The following is an 8,451-nucleotide window of genomic DNA, read 5'->3' as shown; positions in this document are numbered from 1 at the left end:
AGAAAAGTGTAATCACAGACACAGACGTGCCCCAGGAAGGAGTGGGTGGGTGGAGGGTAGGATGATCACTCTGCCCTCACCTGGGCAGGGCTGGGGGCCACATGCCATGGTGGTGAAGAGGCTGGGATGGAAGCAGAAGACCTGGATGCTTTTTCAATTTGCTAAAGCTGCCTGAATGCAATATGCCAGGAATAGATCGGCTTTTCCAAAGGGGATTTTTTTTAGGTTATACATTTACAGTTCTAAGGCCATGGAAATGTCCCAATTAAGGCATCAGGAGGGAGATACCTTCTCTGAGGAAAGTCTGTTGGCATCAAGCGTTCCTCTGTCGCATGGGAAGGCGCATGGTGATGTCTGCGGGTCCTTCTCTCCTGGATTCTGGTTTCAGAATGGCTCTCTCTCAGCTTTTGTGGATCCTTCTTGCTTCCCCTGGGGCGTTTTCCTTTTTGCTGCCATCTTTCATTTGGTTTCATTTCTCTGCTCTCTGTTCTCTGTATCTGAGTCTCATAAAGGACTCCAGTAAAAGATTAAGACTCGCCCTGAGTTTGATGGGTCACATCTCCATGGAAATAACCGAAGTAAAGCATCCCACAATAGGTCTGCCTCGACAAGGATAGATGAAAAGGACATGGGCTTTTATGGGTACAGAACAGATTCAAACTAGCACAGGTTCAAATCCTGGAGCCACTGCTTACTCGCTGTGCCATCTCAGGAAGATGCCTTACCTTTCCGAATCACAGTTTCCCCATCTTTAATCTGAGGTTAATAGTAGGACCTCCTTCTAGGATTTTCAGGATCTAAGCTACCAAATACTGAGGGCCTACTAGAACTTTCCCTTAGCATGTTCTCAGGAGGTGGGCTCTGAAAACAATGAGCTAGGTTGACCATAAGAGATAATCTCATCCAATTCTCTTATTTTTTTTGCATGGAGAAACTGAGGCCCAAAGACAGGAAGCCTAAGATGAATTAACCAGCTAGTGCCAGGATTGTGGCTAGAACCCAGGTTTATTGACTCCCCAGCTGGCTAAAAGCACTCACAACTGCCTTGTCTTCCAAGTTCAAAAGTGCTCTGAAGCTGAAATGATTTCCTAGTTTTTCGCTCATCTTCATGTGTAGCCAGGGCCCCAGATAGAACCTAAGAGGGGGTGCAGATTAGAATCCCAGCTCGCCCGGTGTGGCCTCTCTCTCTAACCCAACTCCGCAGGTAAACACACTGCCCTCCCCCACCATGGGACGTGACTCCCAGGATGAGCCAGGACTCAGCATCATGGGAGTGAGAAAACCTTCTTGACTAAAAGGGGGAAGAGATAATGAGTCAAAATAAAGTTTTAGTGCTGAGAGGTTTCAAACAGTTTGAGAGGTTATCCTGGAGGTTATTCTTATGCTTTATTTAGATATCCTTTTTTAGGTATGGTGTATGGGAGAGGCTACAGGGAAGTACCGGAAACTGTTGAACTGTGTTTCAGCAGCCTTGATTCTTGAAGATGATTGTATAACTATGTACCTTTTATAATTAACGTGACCATGTGAGTGTGAAAACCTTGTGGCCAGCACTCCCTTTATCCAGGATATGGACAGATGAGTTAAAAAACAAGGACAATACTTAGAGCAGCTAGGAGTAAAAGCCTGAAATCGTGGAATTATAACCCATACCAAACTCTGAAATCTGTTCTACGACTAATTGTTGTGCTGTGCTTTGAAATTTATTGCTTTTTTGTATATATATTTGTTCTAGTTTGCTAGCTGCCAGAATGCAATCTACCAGAAACAGAATGGCTTTTAAAAGGAGGAATTTATTAAGTTGTAAGTCCACAGTTCTAAGGCCATGAAAATGTCCCAACTAAAGCAAGTCTATAGAAATGTCCAATCTAAGGTACCCAGGGAAAGATACCTTGGTTCAAAGAGGCGAATGAAGTTCAGGGTTTCTCTCTCAACTGAAGAGGCACAAGGCGAACATGGCAGCATCTGCTAGCTTTCTCTCCTGACTTCTTGTTTCATGAAGCATCTCCAGGGCCATTTTATTTCTTCCTCTCCAAAGGTCTCCAGCTGCGCGGGCTCTGTAGCTCTTTCCAAAACGGTTCCCTCTTAAAGGGCTCCAGTAAGCAACCACATCTTGAATGAGTGGAGATACAACTCCATGGAAACCAGCTAATCAGAAGTTCCACCCACAAATGGGTGAGTCACATCTCCATGGATAATTAAAAAACTCCCACCCAGCAATACTGCATAAGGATTAAAGGACATGGTTTTCCTGGGGTCCACAAATTCAAACCAGCACAATGTTATTTCTCACAAAATAGAAAAAAAAGTGATGATTAAAAAATAAATATATTCCTTCTAGCCTGCAATGTTCTGGAGCAGCTAGAAGGAAAAATCTGAGACGATGGTATGGTAACCCAAGACAAACACTGGGATCTGTCCCGTAACTACTTGTTGAAAAGTGCTTTGAAAACTATTGCTTTTTCTTTCTTTGCTTTGTATATATGTTAATCATACAATTAAAAAATTATCTTATTGTGAATAAGAGCTATATGAACTTTAAAAAAAATAAGGGCAATAAATAAATAATGGGGGAAGATAAGGGGTAGAAAAATGGGTAGATGGAAATATCAATGGTCAGTGAGAGGGCCTTGCAAAGGAAAGGGCTGTAAGTGGTCCATTCTACTAAAATTCTATCATGTTCTGGGTACAAGCAATAACTCTTACCAGAGTGAAGCCTAAAGGAGGAGAAAGTAACTTTGGCTAAACTTCTCTCCCTCCTTTCAGTCCCCAAACTTTAACTTACTTACCCTTAGCCTGAGCCAGCATACCACCCCTTTGGAGAATAGACGGGCCTCAGGTTAAAACATTCTCTGACCTGCTATCCAGTCAAGCCACAGTTTCATCAGCACCACTCTATAATCAACTGAGCTAACCGGCCGCTCCAGCCACCCTTTCATCAGAACCCCATACCCTGTTCTTTCCAGCCTCCTTTACTCCTCCCTCTGAAAGAAAAATCCTTTTTGCCTCCCTCTGGGGACTCTTGCAGATATCCCTATCTCAATAGTCCCATTCCCCCTTTGCAGTGATCATGTCGAGTAAAAACTCTCCTTACTAAGTCCAGATTTGTTTTATGTTTGACAGCTGCTACCTCCCAGGGCAGCCTGACCACCTGGAGGCTTCAGCTGCGGCAGAAGATGGTGTCATCCAGAGGAGACACAGGGATACCCAGTGGACACAGGAGAGAGCAGACAGAAGTCCGTCGTGGCAGTGGCACGTTTGTTTGAGTTGTATGGATGCTGTTGGTTGCCTACCCAATACCATTCCCCCTTCTTGGCTAACTGAACTGCCATTTTGTTCAAAGAGCCAACATGTCTGGTTCCAGATTGTAGATCCAAATCAGTTATGGTGAGCTTCTACCCCACTTCCCCAGGTCCGTTTGACATTGGTGGTTGCCATGTTACCTAGCTCTGATCAAAAGACCTAAGAGTCAATCCTTCTCTGGGGGCCTATGGGAAAGTATTCAGTATATAAGCAAAGGGGCCCTTGCTGCCTTCCTTTTTCCTCCTGGAAGGTAGATGTGATGTCTGGAGCTGCAGCAGCCATGTATTTAAACTCTCAGGACCTGATGAAATAAAACTTAAATGAAAAACAAAATACACTTTTGTTTGGGTTTGCCACAATACCAGGTTTTCTATCAGAAAGCATTCCTAACCTGACAAATGAACATAGGTAAAAAAAATACCTGCTGTGAGATCCCAGGCATTCTTGGACCTGGGAAGGAAGTGAGGCCTACAGAGAGCTCTGATTTCTGCACAGTTACACAGATTTTAACATAGTAAACAAATGGGTCCTAGAAGAAAAATTAATGAGGCATCACCTTTGGAAAGGAAGACATAAATGCCATTATTTGTAGATAATATGATTTTACATGCGAAAAATCCAAAAGAATCTATATAAAAACTATTAAACTGCTAAATGAATTCAGCAAGGCCACTGAATACAAAGCCAATACGCAAAAATCATTTTACTTCTAAGTACTACCAACAAAGTAAAAATGAAATTTAAAAATTCCATGTATAAGGGCATTAAAGATATCAAATATCTTGGAATAAATGGAATGAAAAGATGTGTATGACTTAAGTAAAAACAACAAAAGAAACTACAAAACATTATTGAGAGAATAAAGGAAGGATGTTACATTTTGAAGACCCACTATTGTAAAGATGACAATTCTCACCAAATTTATCCACCGTTTTAATGCAGTCCAAAAGAATCCTAATAGATATTGGTAGAAATGGAAAAGCTAAGAATAGCCAAAGGCATCCTGAAGAACAAGCTGTAAGAATTACACTATCAGACATCATGTTGCTACATAAAGCTATAACAATTAAGAGGGCAAGGTACTGGTTCAAGGACAGACATATAGACCAAAGGAATGGCATAGAGAGTCCTGAAACAGAAGGGATATATTTAGTCACCTGATTTGTTTTCAACTAATGATGCTCTGGCAATTGTATATTCATTAAAATTAATTCTAGATGGCTTTTAGAGTGAAATGTGAAAGGTAAAACAATTACACTTTTATAAGAAGAAGACATAGGACAATATCTTCAGGACCCTAAGGATGGGCAAAGATTTCTTATACAAAGGTCACAAAATATTCTAACTATAAGGGGAAAAATATTGATGAATTAGACTACATTGCAATAAAAGCTACTACAGAAAGTAAAGGGCTGGAATGAGATCTGCCTGGAAGGGAGTGGGGAGTGACTGCTAATGGGTGCAGGGTTTCTTTGGGGATGATGGAAATGTTCTACAATTGATAATGGTGATGATTGAACAACTCTGAATACTAAAACCGTTGAATTGCATACTTTGTACTGGGTGATTTGTATGGTATATAAACTAAATCTCAATAAAGCTATTTAAAAAAACCCACATTTTTGTCTATTGGAAAATACCATTAAAAGAGTGGAAAGGCTATGCACCAAGTAGGAAAAGTTACAATAGTATAGCCAATGAAGAATCTTACATCCAGATTCACTAAGGAATTCCTACAAATCAATAAGAGAAAGAACAATGTTTTAGTTTCCTTGATGGTAAAAGCAAATACCATGCAAAGGGGTGGCTTAAACGGTGGGAATTTATTGACTCATGGTTTTGAAGCTAGGAGAAGCCCAAATCAAGGTGTCATCAAGGCAATGTTTTCGTCCCCACCACTAGCATTCTGGGGCTGCTGCCTCGGGTCCTGGGCTCCTGTGTCACATGGCAATGCGCATGGCGGCTCTCCTGTCCTCGCCCTTCTCTTCCAGGTTCTGTCAACTTTCAGCTTCTGGCTGCTCCCTCTGTGGCTTCCTTCTGTCTGTCTGAATTCCATTCTCCTTATAACAAAGGACTCCGGTAATAGGATTAAGACCCATCCTGATCGAGTTTGACCACAGCTTTTTTTTTTTATTCTTAGTTATGTATAACTTTTTTTTAATTTTAATATTTTTATTGAGAAACTTAGCATCCAAACATTCTTGACATACCAGGATTCTATACGTGGTCTACAATCCACGGCTCACAATATCATCACATAGTTGTGTATTCATCTCCATGATCATTTTTTTTTGTCAGTACACTGCCTTTTAATGTAATGTAATCCAGATCCAATCACACGGAATCTGCCACGCACCCCCCCTACCTCCACCCCCACCCCCCCACACATACTTAACACTGCTCCATTACCTTCTGGCAAATTCTACTGCCGAAAAGTCTAAGACTGAGCTGATTTTATTTTTTTCCATTATTGGTGGCCTGTGATTTGTCTATTTTTTTCTGGCTTAAATATGTGTGAGAGTCTTTCATTATCTTTCAGGGTTAGTAAGGTTACCAAGCTATGTCCTCATTCAAAATCCTTTGAATTTCTTCCAGCTTACATTGAGCCCCTTTATCTGTATCCCTGTATGATCTTTTGTTTCAAGGAAGAGCTCTTGTATTACATTTCTGAACATTCCTTCTTTTCCATTTATTCTATTTTCTTATTCAGAAACACAAATTTTGACTCTGGTGACTCGCTCCCATAGTTTACATCTTATCTCTAATAGCTAACAGCTCTTTATTTTTTCCCACTCCTGTCTTTAAATTAAATTAAATAAGTTTAATTTCCTCAAACTTATCCTCCGTGTGACTGTCAGAAATTTTAGGTGTACGGATGCAGCTTCTAACATGCTTTTCATTTCTCAAGTAATTTTGCTTTTCCTTCTATTTCTTTCCCTATGGGTATCAGCTCACTTTCACATACCCCTGCTGTGTTCCCTTTAATCTTTTTTTTTTTTATTTTTTATTTTTATTTTTTTCCCTTTAATCTTTTTGAACGACTTCTTGGCTATCTCATTTTATTGAGCTGATGTTCTCTAATTTTTTTTTTTTTAAGATTTCCAAAACAACAACCATAAAATATTTATTTTGAGATCTGAGAATTAGGAGACATCTAAATAATGGGAATTGGATCCACATTGGGGTCTTCAGAGAAATCAGAAGCACTACCCCCTCCCACAACTTGATGCTTCTCCAGTTTAGCAGTCAATTCTTTGGCTGGATTGAAGGCACCATTGGTCTGCTGGTCACAGACATAGCAACGCAGGGTGGTGGGGAAATGCTGCAACGCACAGGTCTCAGAAATCATGCCTGCACTTGGTGACCACTGGGCTTTGGAAGGTCTGGCAACAGCTGAAACCCTTGAATGGGACTTCCTCATCGTCACTTCCCATTTCATGATTCTCATCTTCATAGACACTACGGCGGCTCTCCTCAAGTTCACGTTCGATCTGCGGCTCCTGTTTGCAATCCGAGCGATCACGTAGGAACTTGCAGCTGTCTCCAAAGCCACAGAAGCTCGTCTCCTTGTAGTCCTCACAGACGTCGGACTGGGAATCCCAGAGCACGGTGGCCCGCAGGTGCTTGGGAGCTTGATGGGGCCTTTCTCACCATTTTGGAGGAGGCGTTGCCCATAAGTGTGTCTTTGGAGTTCACACATTTCTGGTAATTATTGATTCCTCAATAGATTTTGTCATCTTCCTTGACCCCTCTGACCCTTCTGGATCTTCTAGCTGTGCTCAAAGATGGCTTGTGCACCATGCTTCTTATCATGCTCGGAGACAGCAGTCGCTCCATATCCTCTAGCCCTGGGATTTCACAGGGAGGGGGGACTTGTAGACCAGGCCAAGACTCTCGGGCTCATGCTCCGTCTCACCACTCTAAGCCTCCTTCTGTTTACAGCTGCTAAGAGTCTTCTGTGTCATTGGATTGCGGATCATCTGCTTCTTTTCTGGGTCAACCACAGTGCTGCTTCCCTCACTGCTGCTGCTGCTTTCTTCTGGCTCTGGGTCGCAGACCTGGCGCTTTCTGCGTCCTGCAGCACCTTTACATCCAGGTTTTTCAAAGAGGAAGGTGCACACTTGGTCTGTATTCCTTCCTGGGGGAAGTTGTTCTGCCATTTGGGGATCTTGAGCTCTGAAACGGCTGCATGGCTAGGTCACATGGGGCCTCTTTTCTCTTTAAGTTTTTTGAGAGGAAGAAGTTTTTGTCTAAAATTCCAGTCTGATTCCTGAAGTGATTCTTCTTCCAGAGTATGTCTTTAATCTACTTTTGCTTGTTACATTTCTTTCCTTATTTTCTATGCATATGCCCCATGTTGGGCCCTTTCTGCTTATTACTCAGCTTTGAATGGGGCACTTCTCCCTGGACCTGTTATTTGCTCAAAAACAAACAACTCTTCTTCCTGCTCACGTAAGTATAGAATATCAATGGCCAAAATGGTAAAAAAAAAAAATCAAGATGTTCTGCCAAAGTACTTGCTTGCAACCTGGCTAACTTAACAGTTTCCAAATCAGGATATATTCGAACTAACAGAAGAGCCGACCGCCAGCATGGAATCCAGTTCTGTGTTAGCTATCTTGTTAGCTAGCTCTGAACTTGAACGAAGAATGTTTCCTCATTAGCATGGAAGTTGTTGGGTTTTTTTTTTCCTCTAAAGGAATACAATTTTTTTACGCATTAATGCGTGAGCACACCAAAAGCCCAAACTTGAAGACTGCTCCCAGCTTTGTACTCATAGCCACCCTCTCCATGACATTTCTAGCTGTGAGTAGCTAAAGAGTAGATCAGAATTCGTGAAAGTTCCAGCTGATTGGCAGGAAAGGCGCTTTCCACCTTGCCTTTCTCAGCGCTCCTTGCCTTGAAGCCCTTGTCTCTAATTATGGAATGGAGGCCTTTGTCCTCTCCTGAAAGGGTCTGCAGGCTTCAGAGATCAGATGGTGGGATCCTGAGAGTCACCTTGATGGAGGAAGCAGAACCATGTTATTCCCTGGGGGGACGAGGGATAAAATAAGAACCGGTCACAGTCCTGCTCTTCAGAACAAAAATCTGCCAGCTGGTTCAAAATGTCACCTGGCCATGCCATACCTTTTTTTTTTTTTAAACACA

At 42.0% G+C, this 8,451-nt stretch overlaps 1 pseudogene; it reads right to left on the bottom strand.

Annotated features, from left to right (window-relative positions):
* Window positions 1-6,457: 6,457 nt before the first annotated feature.
* On the bottom strand, window positions 6,458-7,463 carry LOC143645660 (E3 ubiquitin-protein ligase RNF113A-like; annotated as a pseudogene).
* Window positions 7,464-8,451: the final 988 nt, after the last annotated feature.

The sequence above is a fragment of the Tamandua tetradactyla genome, chromosome 9 (assembly GCF_023851605.1).
Source record: "Tamandua tetradactyla isolate mTamTet1 chromosome 9, mTamTet1.pri, whole genome shotgun sequence".
NCBI classification, from domain to species: Eukaryota; Metazoa; Chordata; class Mammalia; order Pilosa; family Myrmecophagidae; genus Tamandua; species Tamandua tetradactyla.
Note: the sequence above shows the minus strand (reverse complement) of the source record. Positions and strands in the feature narration are given on the sequence as shown.